Here is a 17,617-nt window from a genome sequence, read left to right as displayed (position 1 = left end):
GTAGAGTGAAGCGGCCGTTCCCGCACCACTTCCCATATCCGGGCACGTGACAAACCCCACGTCGGAAGTTGACCCGTAGAGAAGGAAGGACCTCGTTGGAGGGGCGTGTCAGAGAAAGGCAGGGAGGGGCCTCTTTTGCGTGGAGATTATTTGAGACTTGGGGATTTGATGCTATGTGGTATTCATTTTCTCTAAAGCGTTATGTATTCAGATATTTGCAGCAATTTAGGTTAAGAACTGATCCAATAGCAGGTTTTCTTTTTTCATATATGAAGCTCTGTTAACTCTCGATCTTGGTACTTAAAGCTCGGAGAGCTTAAATGAGTTAAATCTGAATCTCTGGGGCTGAGACCCAGAATGTATTATCTTCCCAGGTTATTTTCTAATAATATAAGGTCAAGAACTATTGCCCTCAGGACCTTGATACTCAAAGTGTGGTTGACGGCTGCTTGGCATCACCTGAGGGTTTTTTAGGAGATGCAGCCTCTCTAGTTCACTTCCCATCTCCCAGGTTGGAATCTACTTCTTAGAGATGTTTATGAACATCTAAGTTTGAGAGGTGTAACTGAAGCTTATTGCTCCTGGCACCCATTTTATGCCAGGCATTTTGATTCCAGGTAAGAGCTGATTCAAGCATGAATCCTACCCTAAAGGAATTCACAGCATAATAGGACTAGAGGAGGTGCAGGTGAAACTATGCATAAGGTGGGACAGACAATAGTGACTGAAGAGAGGTACAGGTCAGATAAGGGTGCTGGAAATTCTAAGGGATGATTTCTTTTCTCAATACAGTCTTCTGCAAGGGGTACATTCATGCAGGTGTTCATTTATTTGACAAACAACCAGAGCTGCCTCTATGTCAGATATTGTGTTAGGTGCCAAAGAGAAAAACGGGGATCCCACTAATTAGGAGGGTACGGGGACCAGCAGATGGCATAATGGTTACGTTGCTGGACTCCCATGAGGTGACTATGATTAAAATCCTGGATCGTGCAGCTTAAAGCTCATGCCTGGGTGTATGTGCGTGGGTGCCCAAAATTCTGAGAGGAGAGTGGAGGAGAAGGGATTGCTGATTTCTTGCTTCCTGTCTCTTTTTCTGGTGAGTGCATGTGTCCTATAGCAAAAATTGCTCTTAAAAAAGAATAGAAAAAAAAAAGGAGGGTGCATTCTAATTGGGGAGACAGAATTTTGAAAGATGAAGTAACTCTAGTGAGATAAACCTAATAACAAAGGTACAGAAGAGAGACTAGGTACTATGGGCATGAAAAAGAGGGAGTAACTTACCCTGCTAAATGACGAATGAGCTGTGCAAAGTATCTTTCGGCATTTATTTGAAGATACAATTTGATGGAAAAAAAGCAAGAATAGCAGGGAACCATTACTAAGCTGAATATATTGTACTCAACACTACTTAAATGCTTATTACTTCCATCGATGACTCCTTTTTTTTTTTCCTCTGGAGAGAATTTTGCTATTGTGCCTGTGCACTTCCTGGAGAGACAGAGACAGAAAGCATCCCCAGGGGCGATGGCCATGCCGCAATCCCTTCTCCTCCACTCTCCTCTTAGAATTTTGTGCATGCATGCACATGTACCTGGCATGAGTTTCAAGCTGCCTGGTCCGGGACTCAAATTGCGGTCAACCACATTAGAGTCTAGCACCTAAACCACTATACCACCTGGTGGTCCCTCAAATGACCCCTTTTAAGAGCACAATCTAGTCCTATCTCTATGAAGACCCTTTCATGTCCTTCCTGCTTGGTAACAGATACTGTGGACTTTCTTTATATGATGATCATGTGTGCTTTTATGTTCTATTATCCTTTACTTGTATCTCCTACTTAAAAAATTGGGAAATGAATTGCATGTTAGGAGCCTAGACGTTTCTGAACTCCAGAGTTTTATATCTACTAGTCACCCACCCAGCATTTCCACTTGCATGTTTCATGGAGACATCTCAAACTTACGTGTACAAAAATTAAACTCTCCTCTCACTTCTCTCCTCCTGGATTCATCACAAAGTGAAGCTTAAGTGCAATAGTTCGAGGGTTTAACCCGAACAAAAAATGAGGGAAAAGAAAGGGGAAGTAGGGAGAGGCAATCTAAGGGTGTGTTATTGACTCATCATCATCATCGTATTGGAGTATTTTCTCAGCCTCTTAGATCTTCTAAGAAGCTTTATGAAATGAACCTCAGAACTGTCCCCTGAGGCCCAAAATGGAGGAAACATTAATATGTTGGCGCCTGTCCCCCATCGATTGAAGGTTAATACTCCTGGGTGTGAACTAGTCCCTGCTTCCAACTTGCCCCGTTGTGAATGCCAAGCTGACGCCAACGTTGATATGTACCAGGGCAGGAAGGGAGAGGAGAGGTGCTGTCAAGTTGCACTGCCCTGAAGCTCATCAAACCCTGTTCAGAACAGCCTGATGGATGCAGCAGTGGTTAGAAGAAAAGGTTGAAAGGATTTGACATAGTGACTGAAGGTGTCCATTTTGGTCCACTTCTTGCTGCACTCTGTCCTTGGCCTCTGTGAAGTCCAATCCTTCATGGAGTTCCCCAAGGCAATGGCCAGTCACAATCTCGGCAAGGACTTAATGTGAGAGAGTGGATGGAATAAGCATCGTTCTCACTGCTGCACTAACATCAAGGTCATATTCGTATTCACTAACCCCGCCCCCTTCCACTACCCATTCTAAGTGTCCTCATCCTTGGCCAGCACATTGCTAGTGTAGGTTGTTTCTCTGATGAGGTAACTGAGACCATCAGCTTTTATCTTCCTTGCTGTGGTTGAGCCACAGTTGCTATAATTGCTGGTTGCTTTTGCCCCTGGGTACAAAAACACCAAGATGAGCCTCACTGAGTTCTTGGGATTTTAGATATATTCCTTCCTACTGGTATTGCATAGCAACAATCCAGATACTTTTGCTGATCACAGTTGATTACTCCCACTAGCTACTATACTGCTTTCTTGGTGGGCTGGTCGACCGCCATGAGAAACCCAGAGCCACCAAGCACAGTGAGAGTTTCAAGTTCAGTGAATTCCATGCTGTGTATCCTGGTGAAGACAGCTCCCACTCAGCCTCTGGGGAGCCAGTTATTGCAATGCAACAATGTAGAGGCAGGGAATAAAAATTATACAAGGGCGTCACCAGGACTGACAGTAAAATAGACCAATCCTGTTCCTATCCCTGGGTTTCTAAAGCCATTTCTTGAGCACTGGGAAGCTTCCGTGCTTTACCCTAGGATAACAACCCAATCCCAGGAAAGCATAAGTGCTGAGCTGAGCATGTAATAGGCCATTCCGTCACTTTATGGGACTAGCTTTAACTGAGTGGTGAGGGATATGGCAGTATCTGTGAATATGAGCAGATTCCACGATCATGTGTATGTTGTCACTTTTTTTTTAAATTTTTTAAAAATTTTCAATTTCTTTTATACATTCAGTCATGTCACTTAGCTTACAAAATGAATATTCCAACATGTGTACATTTCTCACTAGTCCCGTTGACAATACTATAAAGTTATCTTCAGTAGATAATAATCCATTTCTTTGTCTCATAAATGCCTTTCTATTTTTCTCCTCTCTACTCCTTCACCTGCCCTGTGGTATTCACAACCATTTACTAAGTTTCTATAACATTTAGTCATTCAGTTTCGGCCATAGAGTGCGGACACTCGGTATATATTAAGTGGAGACATACGATGTCTCTCCTTCCTAGCCTGGCTTGCTTCACTCAGCAGTAAATCTTCCATATGCATTCACTTTCTATCTAAATCCAGGGTCATCTTGTTTTTTATGGCTTAGTATTCCATGGAGTATATGTGCCATACTTTTTCAATCCATACATCTGTTCATGAGTATTATCCAGCAAGATTATCCTTCATATGGGAAAGAAAGATTAAAATCTTCTCAGGTCACTTCCTTTTCTTTGTAAAATAGATTCATTGATTGGTCATGAAGACTAGAGTTCTGGTGATTGTGGATATTGGTACAGTCAATGTAGGCATGAAGGGCAACTCTAGGAATTTGTAAATGTTTTTCTTTGGGGCTCAATTAAACTCTCCTCTCACTTCTCTCCTCCTGGATTCATCACAAAGTGAAGCTTAAGTGCAATAGTTCGAGGGTTTAACCCGAACAAAAAATGAGGGAAAAGAAAGGGGAAGTAGGGAGAGGCAATCTAAGGGTGTGTTATTGACTCATCATCATCATCGTATTGGAGTATTTTCTCAGCCTCTTAGATCTTCTAAGAAGCTTTATGAAATGAACCTCAGAACTGTCCCCTGAGGCCCAAAATGGAGGAAACATTAATATGTTGGCGCCTGTCCCCCATCGATTGAAGGTTAATACTCCTGGGTGTGAACTAGTCCCTGCTTCCAACTTGCCCCGTTGTGAATGCCAAGCTGACGCCAACGTTGATATGTACCAGGGCAGGAAGGGAGAGGAGAGGTGCTGTCAAGTTGCACTGCCCTGAAGCTCATCAAACCCTGTTCAGAACAGCCTGATGGATGCAGCAGTGGTTAGAAGAAAAGGTTGAAAGGATTTGACATAGTGACTGAAGGTGTCCATTTTGGTCCACTTCTTGCTGCACTCTGTCCTTGGCCTCTGTGAAGTCCAATCCTTCATGGAGTTCCCCAAGGCAATGGCCAGTCACAATCTCGGCAAGGACTTAATGTGAGAGAGTGGATGGAATAAGCATCGTTCTCACTGCTGCACTAACATCAAGGTCATATTCGTATTCACTAACCCCGCCCCCTTCCACTACCCATTCTAAGTGTCCTCATCCTTGGCCAGCACATTGCTAGTGTAGGTTGTTTCTCTGATGAGGTAACTGAGACCATCAGCTTTTATCTTCCTTGCTGTGGTTGAGCCACAGTTGCTATAATTGCTGGTTGCTTTTGCCCCTGGGTACAAAAACACCAAGATGAGCCTCACTGAGTTCTTGGGATTTTAGATATATTCCTTCCTACTGGTATTGCATAGCAACAATCCAGATACTTTTGCTGATCACAGTTGATTACTCCCACTAGCTACTATACTGCTTTCTTGGTGGGCTGGTCGACCGCCATGAGAAACCCAGAGCCACCAAGCACAGTGAGAGTTTCAAGTTCAGTGAATTCCATGCTGTGTATCCTGGTGAAGACAGCTCCCACTCAGCCTCTGGGGAGCCAGTTATTGCAATGCAACAATGTAGAGGCAGGGAATAAAAATTATACAAGGGCGTCACCAGGACTGACAGTAAAATAGACCAATCCTGTTCCTATCCCTGGGTTTCTAAAGCCATTTCTTGAGCACTGGGAAGCTTCCGTGCTTTACCCTAGGATAACAACCCAATCCCAGGAAAGCATAAGTGCTGAGCTGAGCATGTAATAGGCCATTCCGTCACTTTATGGGACTAGCTTTAACTGAGTGGTGAGGGATATGGCAGTATCTGTGAATATGAGCAGATTCCACGATCATGTGTATGTTGTCACTTTTTTTTTAAATTTTTTAAAAATTTTCAATTTCTTTTATACATTCAGTCATGTCACTTAGCTTACAAAATGAATATTCCAACATGTGTACATTTCTCACTAGTCCCGTTGACAATACTATAAAGTTATCTTCAGTAGATAATAATCCATTTCTTTGTCTCATAAATGCCTTTCTATTTTTCTCCTCTCTACTCCTTCACCTGCCCTGTGGTATTCACAACCATTTACTAAGTTTCTATAACATTTAGTCATTCAGTTTCGGCCATAGAGTGCGGACACTCGGTATATATTAAGTGGAGACATACGATGTCTCTCCTTCCTAGCCTGGCTTGCTTCACTCAGCAGTAAATCTTCCATATGCATTCACTTTCTATCTAAATCCAGGGTCATCTTGTTTTTTATGGCTTAGTATTCCATGGAGTATATGTGCCATACTTTTTCAATCCATACATCTGTTCATGAGTATTATCCAGCAAGATTATCCTTCATATGGGAAAGAAAGATTAAAATCTTCTCAGGTCACTTCCTTTTCTTTGTAAAATAGATTCATTGATTGGTCATGAAGACTAGAGTTCTGGTGATTGTGGATATTGGTACAGTCAATGTAGGCATGAAGGGCAACTCTAGGAATTTGTAAATGTTTTTCTTTGGGGCTCTTCTGTCTATAGAAAGTGAAGGATGATGTGAGCCACTCCAACTCTGCCAACTAGAGGGATTGCCCTGCTGGCTTTTGTTTTTTAGAGCCATCTCTGAGTGGGCAAATGTGTAGCACAGTCCGGTTTCACCCACCCACCCACATAATATGCCAATCCACTTGTGAACCAGGCTCAGGCAATCATGAAGAACTGCCAAGAGGTGACAGGAGTGAGTGAAGAGCTGTCCTTGCTATGAGAGAAAGTGCCACCGAAGCCCGAGTCACCCATGCATGTAATTTACTTGTGTCTTCTGAACCTACTCAAGCCTGACTTATGACATTCCCTTATCTCAGTGGATTGCTTCTGTACCTGTGCACGTAGGCCTTGCTGGGACTGATAATAGCCAGCTCATCTTCCCAAATGGGGACCAGGTACCTGGCTCAGAAGTGATGGCCTTGCAGAACACTGAGAACTGTGCTGTAACTCCCTCGCTGGAGCTTTCCAGAGATTTCCCAGTGACCTTACCCATCGCAGATCCTCCCAGCACTGTCAGATCTGTTGGAACACATGGCTGAAACATGAGAGCAAACTACATCCCAGCCTTTCTGGGCAACGTATCCCAAGGTGGATACTTCAGTTTCTTAGTAAGTTCATGCCTGCCTTGGCTTAGGAAGTGCGGAAATGTGGTCCCAATAGGAGCGGTGGTGGATTTGGAGAAAGCACACAAACAAGTAGAGAAAAGCGGGGATCAGGGCCGACCGGGTGTCCCTGATGGAGGTTGCTGTAGCACTGAGCTGGTCCCAGGTTTATTCTTTTATAGGGTGGTGGGGCAGGGCGCAGCAGGAGGTAAAGCCGCAGAAGGGAGAGTGTTTTCTATTATGGACTGTAGCTATGGAGCATCTTGGCTTTCTAAATAAGACCCACCTAGCCTTCTTGGGCTGAAACATAGTTTCCTTGACCCTCCACCAGCTGTGCAGCATGGGTCTGTGCCTCTGCTCGCCTTTACAGGTCACCTTTGCTTAGCTCAGATTCAGCCACTCCCTATACATGCCTGTCCTTACTTCTGGGACCGTCTAGTGCTGCTCTTCACGCTTCCACAGTAAACTCCTTCCAGCACTCCTACTTCCCTAAGCCTTCTGGCTCCTCTCCCAGTACTCGATTGTTCAAGCATTTCAACCTCCTTTAGCCGAGGCCATTATCATCAACAGTTTGTAAGGAGACATCAAGGCTGTGTATTAGGACTTATTCCAGGTGTCCTTGCCAAAGCATGGAATCCGGAATTACCACTGAACTCCCCCCAGACAGCTGTATGACCCGACTCTGACCCAGCACTTTCAATATTCATTGTGGCATGTGTGTTCTTAGACCCTCTGGGTACATGTTAGCTTGTTTTGCAATTCCCTTTAAGTTAGACATCTGGAAATGCCTGCAGACATTTTTGGCATTAATTACTGGGAGGATTCTATCAGTGTTCAGTGACCTGATGTCAGAGATGCTACTGGATAACCTACAGCATATAGCACAGCCCTCCTCAACAAAGAATTATCCAGCCGAAGTGTCATTAGTGCTAAGGTTGAGAACCTGGTCTAGGGGCCAGCAGGTGGATTTGTACATTGCTGACCGTGGTTCAAGTCCCAGACCTGGCAGTTTGCTTTCTCACTTTCTCTCTCTCTCTCTCTCTCTCTCTCTCTCTCGCTTGCTCGCTCTCTCATGAGCACATTTGCCCTATGGCAAATTAAAAATAATAATAAATAAAATTAAAGAAATAATTCTTAAAAGAAAGAAAGAAAGAACTCAGACCTTGGTTATGGGATTGAGACAATGGAGGTAGTGGTGGAATGGGTAAATATTTTAAAAAATAAGATCATATGAGACATTTACTTCAGGTGTATTCTTTGTGACACTTCCAGACAAGAAGAGGCTGCTTTGCTTTTCAAGAGGAAGGAGATTGCTGGCGTGGAGGATTTAAAAAAAAAAAGGAGGGACCAGCAGTTGGTGTAATGGCTATGTCGCTGGACTCCCATGTAGTCGACCGCGGTTCGAGTCCCAGACCCGGTGGTTTAAACTCACACCGGGCGCATGTGCGTGCGTGCCGAGGATCCCAAGAGGAGAATGGAGGAGAAGGGACTGCAGCGTGGCCATCCCCCTGGGGGGGGCGGGGACTTCTCACTTTCTGTCTCTCTGTTTCTCTCTTTCTGGCGAGTGCATGCGCCCTATAGCAAAAACCTCTCAAAAAAAAAAAAAAAAAACAGGAGTTTTAAGATGATAAGACTCATACGAATGTGTCCATTGTAGATCTCCAAATTCTGTGATTTATTTTTTTATTAGGGCCCTGGCTTGGACATAGGGGATATTTCAAGGATATGCTTTTGTACTCCTTTAAAGCTCTCATCACTTATGATTAGATAATGGGGCTGCTTTTGAGAACAGCCTGTTCAGTGGCTGCACTGTCCTGGAGGCCCGCCGGCTTTCACAGTGTGCCACGTGACTTGGTAGGTGGACGAACTGAGCCTGTCATTTTGTTTGATTAAGATCTCCAAAGCGGGTAGCGGAAGTTAGTCTGCCAGTGGTATGATGGTCCGAGTGGCTAGACTCTACATGGCCAGCAGGGTGGGTCAAGTCCAAGATCTGGTGTCTTGAAAAAACACACAGGGTGTGTATGTGCACACGCCCGAAATCCTGAGAGGAGAATGGGGGAGAAGGGGTTACGGTATGGTCTCCCTGGGGAAGTGGGGATGCCTTCTGGCTTTCTGTCTCTCTCTTACTCACTGTCAATCTCTCTCTATGGCAAATGCATGTACTCTATTGCAAATTTAAAATCTAAATTTAAGAAAATAGATGAAAAAAGATGTCAGCCTGCCTTAAAATGATCTTTTCTTCCATAATGCTGAAGTACCATGTCCACCAAATATTCCCATACTTCCTCTTCCGCCCATCGCTCATTCCAATCTACTACAGCTGAGAACCTTAGTAATTACAATTACTGCACGCCGAGGGCTGCACCACTTGCAATTTACCTCCCACCACTTACCGCCATCGGAGATCCTTACTGTCTAGAGATCGGTGTTGCTGGAGCCACTTTGGTGCCTGGCTTCCCTGAAAGGAGAGCCCAAGACAAAGGCTTCCATGCTGGTAGGTTACTTGAGCATATGAGCTCAGGGAATAGGATTGGGGTTCAAAGGAAAGAAAGCAGACAAGAAGGAAAAGCCCATTTCAAGAGTACATTTTTGTTGTTGCTTTTTTGAGAGAGATTTTTGCTATTGGGCATGTGCACTTGCCAGAGAGACAGAGAGAAACAGAGAGACAGAAAGCAAGAAATCACCCCCCCCCACCTTTCGGGGGTGGTTACACGGCAGTCCTTTCACCTCCATTCTCTTCTTGGGATCTTGGGCACACATACCTGGCATGAATTTTTTTGTATTTTTTAAAAATAATAATTTTCTTTTTACTTTATTTTTCCATTTATTTATTTATTTCCATTTGACCAGAGAGGGACAGAGAGAGAGAGAAAGCCAGAAAGCAAGCCACCAGGCTTGGCACCCGAACCATGGTCAGCATGTGGGAGTCTAGCGCTCTTAACCACCACGCCACCTGCTGGCCCCACACCTGGCATGAGTTTTAAGTTACTGGGTCTGGGACTTGAACCGTAGTCAACTACGTGGGAGTCCAGCGATGTAACCATTATGACATTTGCTGGTCCCTCATGGTGCCTTATTGAGTCGACCCTTGCCATAGGTAATAGTTGAGTGGTCTAGCGATGCTTCCAGGGAAGCCTTTAGAGTGTGTCTCAGAACTCTTCACTGGGGACCAGCAGTTAGCATAATGGCTATGTCACTGGACTCCCACGTAGTTGACCGTGGTTCGCGTCCCGGACCTGGTGACTTAAAACTCACGCCAGGCGCATGTACGTGAGTGCCCAAGATCGCCAGAGGAGACTGGAGGAGAAGGGATTGCGGCATGGCCATCCCCCCTGGGGGGTGATTTCTCGCTTTCTGTCTCTCTGTCTTTGTCTGTCTGGCGAGCGCACGCGCCCTTTAGCAAAAAAAAAAAAAAAAAAAAAGAAGAACTCTTCACTGGAGCTCAGCCAAGTCTGCTGCGCGGACGAAGACCATTCTCGCAACCAGACGTCACTCTGCAGGGATCGCACAGTTATTGTGAGGGGCCCCAGAGGAACCCTGCGGAGGGACTTCAATCACATCAATGTCGAGCTCAGTCTCCTTGGAAAGAAAAAGAAGAGGCTGCAGGTTGACGAATGGTGGGGAAACAGGAAGGAACTGGCGACCGTTTGCACTATCTGTGGTCACGTCCAGAACATGATCAAGGGTGCTACATTGGCCTTCCGCGAAGGGATGAAGTCTGTGTACGCTCATTTCCCCATCAATGTCTGGACTCCCATATGGTCAACCATGTGGACTACTGTTCGAGTCCTGGATCCGGTGAATTGAAAATCATACTGGGCATGTGTGCAAGTGTGCCCAAAATCCTAAGAAGAGAATGGAAGAAGAGAAATTGCAGTGTGGCCACTCCACCAGGAAGTGATTTCTCACTTTCCCCTTCACTGTCTCTTTCTGTCATTCTTTGGCAAACGCATGTGCTCTATGGCAAAAACAATACTAAACTAAACTAAAAAAAAATTAAATGGGATAGATTCATATTCTTAAAAGATTAAGAATATTAAGATTTAATTTTTTTTTTACTTTACAATGAGTTTATTAGGATATTAAATGCATTTTTCACTTCTGGTATTTTCAACTTACCAAGGAGTTATGTCCCCACAAACAAAGGACACCTGTAATACCCATTCAGGTCTCTGCCAGAGTGGCCCTGAGGTCCTGCTTCCGTTCCATGGAAAGAAGGCTGCACATATGAACATAAACCATGTCTGAGGTAATCTCTTATATTTGGATAGCATGAAATAATTTAGCCATCTTAACAGGTTCCAAAAGAAAAGTGTCTTTTCTTGGTAGAGGGTAGTGAACATTGATGATTTACTGAAGTTCATAGTTTCCTCAGAGGAATCTGTTACTAAGCCTCCGTAAAGCAGAGGCACGCGGCGTGTGGAGACTGGCTATTCTTTGGGGTATTCAGAGTACCCTGTATTCTTTTTGCACCTTTTGTGTTTTTTGAGAGTATTTTGTTTTGTTTTGTTTTGTTTTGTTTTTGTTTTTGTTTTTTGCTATAGGGCACATGTGCTCGCTAGAAAGACAGAGAGAGACAGAGAGACAGAAAGTGAGAAATCACCCCCCAGGGGAGATGGCCAGCTGCAATCCCTTCTCCTCCATTCTCCTCTCAGGATCTTGGGTATGCATGCACATGCACCTGGTGCGAGTTTAAGCCACTGGGTCCGGGACTCAAACCGTGGTCAACTACGTGAGAGTACAGCGACATAGCCATTATGCCAACTGCTGGTCCCTCATTTTGCACCTTTTGGAGGAGGAGGGAGAAGTCTCTTTTTCTTACCTTGAAAGGACAGATGTGTGCCACTGCCACCAGGGCTCTCCTGACAAAGCACCGTGGGTGACAGCTAACTGGCTTTGTTTAGTGAGAACCTGGTGGATCTCCTGGCAGTGGACTTTCACATAGCCAACTTTTACTGACGTCCATTCTCCCTTAATGCAAGCCTGATTGATTTTTTTATTTTTAGAGGGATTTTTGCTATAGGACATGTGCACTCACTGGAGAAACAGAGACAGAGAGACAGAAAACAAGAAATAACTCCGTCATGGGGGATGGCCACCCTGCAATCTTTTCTCCCCCATTCTCTTCTCAGGATTTTGAGTACACACACACACACATATGCACCTAGTGTGAGTTTCAAGTCTCCAGGTCCTGAACTCGAACTGTGGTCAGCCATGTGGGCGTCTGGTGATGTCACATCACACCATCTGCTGGTACCAAGCCCGATTGACTCTAATTTGAGCACAAGGCGAAGGGTTCTTCAGATGTTTTGAATCGTGTGGGTTTATGTTATGGTTTGGATCATGGTTTTTGCCCCACAAAGTTTTCATGTTTGGGGAACTTGTGTTGGGAGGTGGTGAAGTCTAGTGGGTAGTGATTGGACAGGGCAATTATATCACAGAGGCAGCACATGTGGACAGATTAATGATGCGTCGTGAGACCCGGTGAGTTCTAGCTCTCCTGAGAAGGGGTTAGTTCTTAGGAGGGCCAGTTGTTTTGAAGAAGCGCTTGCTCACTCTCGATAAGCACCTGCCTTCCCCTGCGCTTCCGTCGGCCATGATGAAGGCTGGTCTGCTGCAAGGCCTGTGCCTTCGGACTTGCCAGCCACCAGAATCATGAGCTAATAAACCTCTATTGCTTCAACTTTTTTTTTTTTTTTCCCATTTTAAATTTACTGGAGAGTGCATGCACTGGCCAGAAAGAGAGAGAGAGAAACTGAGAAAGCACCCCTCATGGGAAGTGGTCATGCTGCAATCCCTTCTCCATTTCTCCTTCCTTTCAGGATTTATTGGGCACACACAGGTACATCCAGTGTGTTTCTCAACTGGCCAGGTCCAAGACTCGAACTGTGTTGTTGACTATGTGGGATCCAGCTGCCTTAACTACCATGCCATGGGCTGGCCCCAACCTCTACTTCTTTATAAATCACCCAGTCGTAATATTTCATTAGCAATGTAAAAATGGACTGAGAGAGTTTATGTACTTTCATTTTTTTCTTATTCCTAATTTTTGGGATTTTGTTTGTTTGTTTGCTCCATAGGACATGTGTGCTTGCTAGAGACAGAGACAGAGAGAGGGAAAGTAAGAAAGCACGCCCCAGTGGGGAATGGCCATGCCACAGTCCCTTCTCCTCCATTCTCCTCTGGGAGTTTGGGAATGCACACACCTGTGCCCAGAATGTTTTTCAAGCTGCCACGTCCAGGACTCGAACCATGTAGTTGGCCATGTGTAATCCAGCCGCCTTAACCACCATGCCATCTTCTGGCCCTGAACACTTTTATCATAGCAGTTGTTTTTACTTTTCTCATTTCTATTTCTTAGCATTGTTTTCTTATCATTTAATTATGCATGTTCCTAAGAAAAGATGAACAATTTTTCAGAGCTGTCAGCCCATTTGTGTCAACACAAAGAACAGCGGGTAATTGTTTTTGGTACAAGGAGAGTCATAGTGTTCCAGATTCTTTAGTTTATAAATGGTTCTTACAGTCAAGCATGTGTAAACAGTCTCTCCTGCACATGAAAGAGTTGATGTTTGTAGAAACATCTTCACTTCATACTTACCATTTCTTTGCAGCATTATAAGAGACAGATTGCCAGAAAAGAAAGATGGTATTTCCTTGCAATAATATTAATTAAATAAATAAATATTAATTAATTAATCAATTAAATTAATTAAGTATTAATTAGTTAATAGATGCACACTTGAACAGCGCATAAAGTAATATAGTCAGACATACAGATAGACATGAGGAAAATGAAGGTTAGTTTGCAGAAGCGCATTGCCCTCAAAGCATTTTTTATGCAGTTGCCTTATCTACAATAGTTTGCATTTTATGGGGTGATATTTCAGCAAACAACATTCCTTATGAATGCACAGTGCTGAGGTCCCTAACACATGTTCTGGAAGGTTCTCCATGAAGTGCCAAGATTGTCTCTCATTTAATTCTGAATCTCTTCTGGGAGTTGGCCCCCAAGGACACCACCATGCACACACACTCTGGCTTTGCATAGAGGTTAGCTAATGATTCTCAGAGTGACTTTGTTAATCACGTGCGTCAGGCACCACACCCAGGGTTTTCTCTTCCTTGCACCTGGGGTATTGGCAGTGATGCCACCGGCAAGCCTAGCCCTACACCCCAGATGTGTAAGCACACCCAGATAACTGGAAGTGAAAACACAGCCTTGACCGAACTAATTTTTATTGAAAATCAGATTTAATGTTGAATACTCCAACTCCTATAAACTTAAGTCCCTTTCTTTTTTTTTTTTCTTTTTAGTTTTTAGTTTAGGTTTTATTGTTGTTGTTATTTTGCTTGCACTTACTAGAGAGAGACAGAGAGAGAAAGAGAGAGGGAAAAAAGAGAAATTATAGGAGTTCCTTCTCCCTCTTTCTCCTCCTGGGATTTTGGGCACATGCATGCACACACCCAACACGTTTTTCAAGCTGGTGGGTCTGGGACTCAAACCTCACAGTCATCCATGTGGGAGCCAGCTGCCTTAACCACCATGCCACTGTCTGACTCCTTATGCCCTTTTGTATCCCAAAGAGTTATAAAAGTGTTTGCATTTGTTAGGGAAAAATTCAATGGGAAGCTATATTTTCATATAGACTAAGTAGTAAGTGTTTAAACAACAGTGAGTAACTTTGTGATAAATAGCAGTTAAACTGTACAAAGATAAAGCTGCTGAAATTGCTATTATTGGGACCAGCAGTTAGCGTAATGGCTATGTCATTGGACTCGGACCCTGTGGCTTAAACTCACGCCGGGCACGTGTGCGTGCGTGCCCAAGATCCCGAGAGGAGAATGGAGGAGAAAGGATTGTGGCGTGGCCATCCCCCCTGGGGGGTGATTTCTCGCTTTCTATCTCTCTGTCTCTCTCTGTCTGTCTGGTGAGCGCACGCGCCGTATAGCGAAAACCTCTTAAAAAGAGAATAAGAAAAAAAAGAAATTGCTATTATTAATTAGGGACAGGTAATATGGATAAATAACTTTTACTGTTAATGAAGTCCCTTGAGAATCAAAGGCTTTCTAGGAGAGACAAGGGAATGAATCCCTAAGACTATAGTTGCCTTCTAATTGTATGAGAGGAACCTTATTTATTTATTTAAATTTGACCAGAGAGGGACAGAGTGTGAGAGGGGTAGGGGTGGGGAGAATGAGAAAGCAAGCTGCCTGGTTCAGGACTTGAACTGTGGTCAGCCACATGGGAATCTGGCACCTTAACGACCATGCCACCTGAGAGGGCCTTTAAAAAGTTTATGGACTACATGCCCAAAATCATGAGAATAGACTGGAGGAGAAGGGATTGCGTCATGGCCATCCCCACTGGGGAGTGATTTCTTGCTTTCTGTCTCTCTGTCCCTATGGTGAGCACATGCAACCTACAGTAAAACTCTCTTAAAAAAAAAAAAAAAAGTTCACGGAGGGGCCAGCAGGTTGTGTAGTGGTTACATCACTGGATTCCCACATGGCCGACCACAGTTCAAGTTCTGGACCTAGCGGCTTAAAAATCACCCCAGGTGTGTATGTGTGCATGCACAAAATCCCAGGAGAATGGAGGAGAAGGGATTGCAGTATGGTCATCTTCCTTGGGGAGTGATTTCTCACTTTCTCATGTCTCTGTCTCTCTCTGTCCTGCGAACGTATACGCTCTAAGGCTAAAAACTCTAAAAAACAAAAAAAGAAAGAAATATACTTGCACAGTTGGACTTCTCCTTTGTGTTCCTGTCTTTGACCATAAGAAGGAAAATTTGAGGTAATCATTAGTCCAATATGAAGACAGATGTGGAGCAAATCTGAACCCAACGTGAAGCCTGGAGCCCAGCCCAGCCTCATCTAGCCTAGATCAGCCATAAAACAGGCAACCTAGAGGTGCATGAACTAATGGCTTATTTTTCTTTATAAAAGTTCATTTCTTTCTTTCCTTTCTCTCTTTCTCTATTTCTTTCTTTTTTCCTTTCTTTTTTCCCCTTCCTTCCTTTTTTCCTTTAAAAAAAAATTCTCAGAAAGCCTTGCACTCACCAAAGAGAAACAGAGAGAGAGAGAGGGAGAGGGAGAAACACCTCTGGTCACACCCTAATCCTTTCTGCTCCAGTTTCCATTCTGTCAGGATTTTAGGCACCCATGCACACACACCAAGCATGTTTTTCAAACCATAGGTCCAGGACTCAAACAGTTGTTGTCAGCCATGTGGAATCCAATTCCCTTAACCACTAGCCAACAGGTCCAGACCTATTTAATTATTCCGAGAAAGAGAGAGAGAGAGAGAGAGAGAGTCAGCAACCCCAACAGGGACTCGATGCTGTAATCCACTCTTAGCCTTCAGCTAATAGCAGATTATGGCCAAGCACATGCTTGGTGTACTCAGGGAGTCCTCTGCACTTGAATTGAGAACCTTTCCATGTGGGATTCCTTGCAGAGCATCACATTTTACCACTGTGCCACTGTCTGGCCCCAATGTGTACTTTTAGTTTTATTTATTTATTTATTTAAAGAAGTTTTATTCTTTGGGGCCCATGAGCTCATTGGAGAGAGACAGAGACAGAGGAAAAGTGAGAAGTCACCCCTGGGAGGATGGTCACGCCACAATCCCTTCTCCTCAACTCTCCTCCTGGGATCTTGGGCACGCACATGCACACACACCCAGTGCGAGTTTTAAGCCACTGGATCTGGGACTCAAACCATGGTTGACCGTTTGGCAATCCAATGATGTAACCACTATGCCATCTGTTGGCTCCATGCTTACTTTAAAAAAATTATTTTATTTCACTTTATTTATTTATGTAAATTTGTCCAGAGAGGGACAGAGTGAGAGAGAGAAAAAAAGAGAGAGACAGAAAGTAAGAAAGCAAGCCACCAGGTCTGGGACTTGAACTGCGGTCAGCCACATGGGAGTCCAGCACCCTTAACCACCATGCCAACTGCCACTCACCCCCATGCTTACTTTTAAGCCACTCAAATTTAAAGTTGTTTGTTACACAGAATTATTGTGAAAATAGCCAGTCAATACAAAGGGCTTTTCCGAATGCGTGAAGAGGGGGTACGACTGAGAGCCAGTGCGTGTGCAGGTGAGAACATTCAGGGATACTCCCAGTGAGTTCTCAGGAGGGTTCATGAAGGAGGGAGCTCTTGCTCACTGCTCCAGAACTCAGCTGGGTGGCCTGAGATCATAGCGCTCGCTTGTACGTTGCCATTTAGATGAATTCACATCTGTGATGGGAGTGGTTCTTCTGTAGGGGTGGCGCCTTGTGTGGCACACAGTTTGAGTATCTGTATGAGAGACTCCGCCATTCTGGGGTCCTAGGTACTAGAGGTTTCAGAGTACTTGCAGTGGCTAAGGTGGAAGAGGAATAAAAGATGAAAAATATAAGGACAGAGTATACTGAAATAAAGATGTGTTGGCAGGCAGAAGAATTCAATTTTTTTTTTGAGGCATTCCATTTTAAGAGTAAAAGAAAAAAGAAGACAGAAGACAAAGAGGAAAGAGAAGAAACATCATGGGAAATAATGCTAATGTGATCGGATTTCCCATAAGTACCTCAAAAGTCAGATTTATAAGGATTATGTGTCAAAAGAATAAATATACATACCTTGAATGCCTCCTGTGTATAATCCAAAGGTGAATAAGATACTATCTTTATTCTCTGTATAAAGACATCACTCTAATGTAGAAAGTGGTTGCTTTTGTTAACCACAATCTGAACTTTTTACTCTAAGACGCAAACACGTGAACTATCGGGTTGTCGTAATGAAAGACCCCCGACTCAAATAGCCGGTGACCCTTCAGTCCAAGGAGAGTCACAGCAACCCCAATCAACCACAAGAGTCAGTT

The sequence above is a fragment of the Tupaia chinensis genome, unplaced genomic scaffold (assembly GCF_000334495.1).
Source record: "Tupaia chinensis unplaced genomic scaffold, TupChi_1.0 Scaffold144982_1, whole genome shotgun sequence".
NCBI lineage: Eukaryota > Metazoa > Chordata > Mammalia > Scandentia > Tupaiidae > Tupaia > Tupaia belangeri.
The sequence above is the reverse complement of the archived record's forward strand: the minus strand, read 5'-3'. Positions refer to the sequence as shown.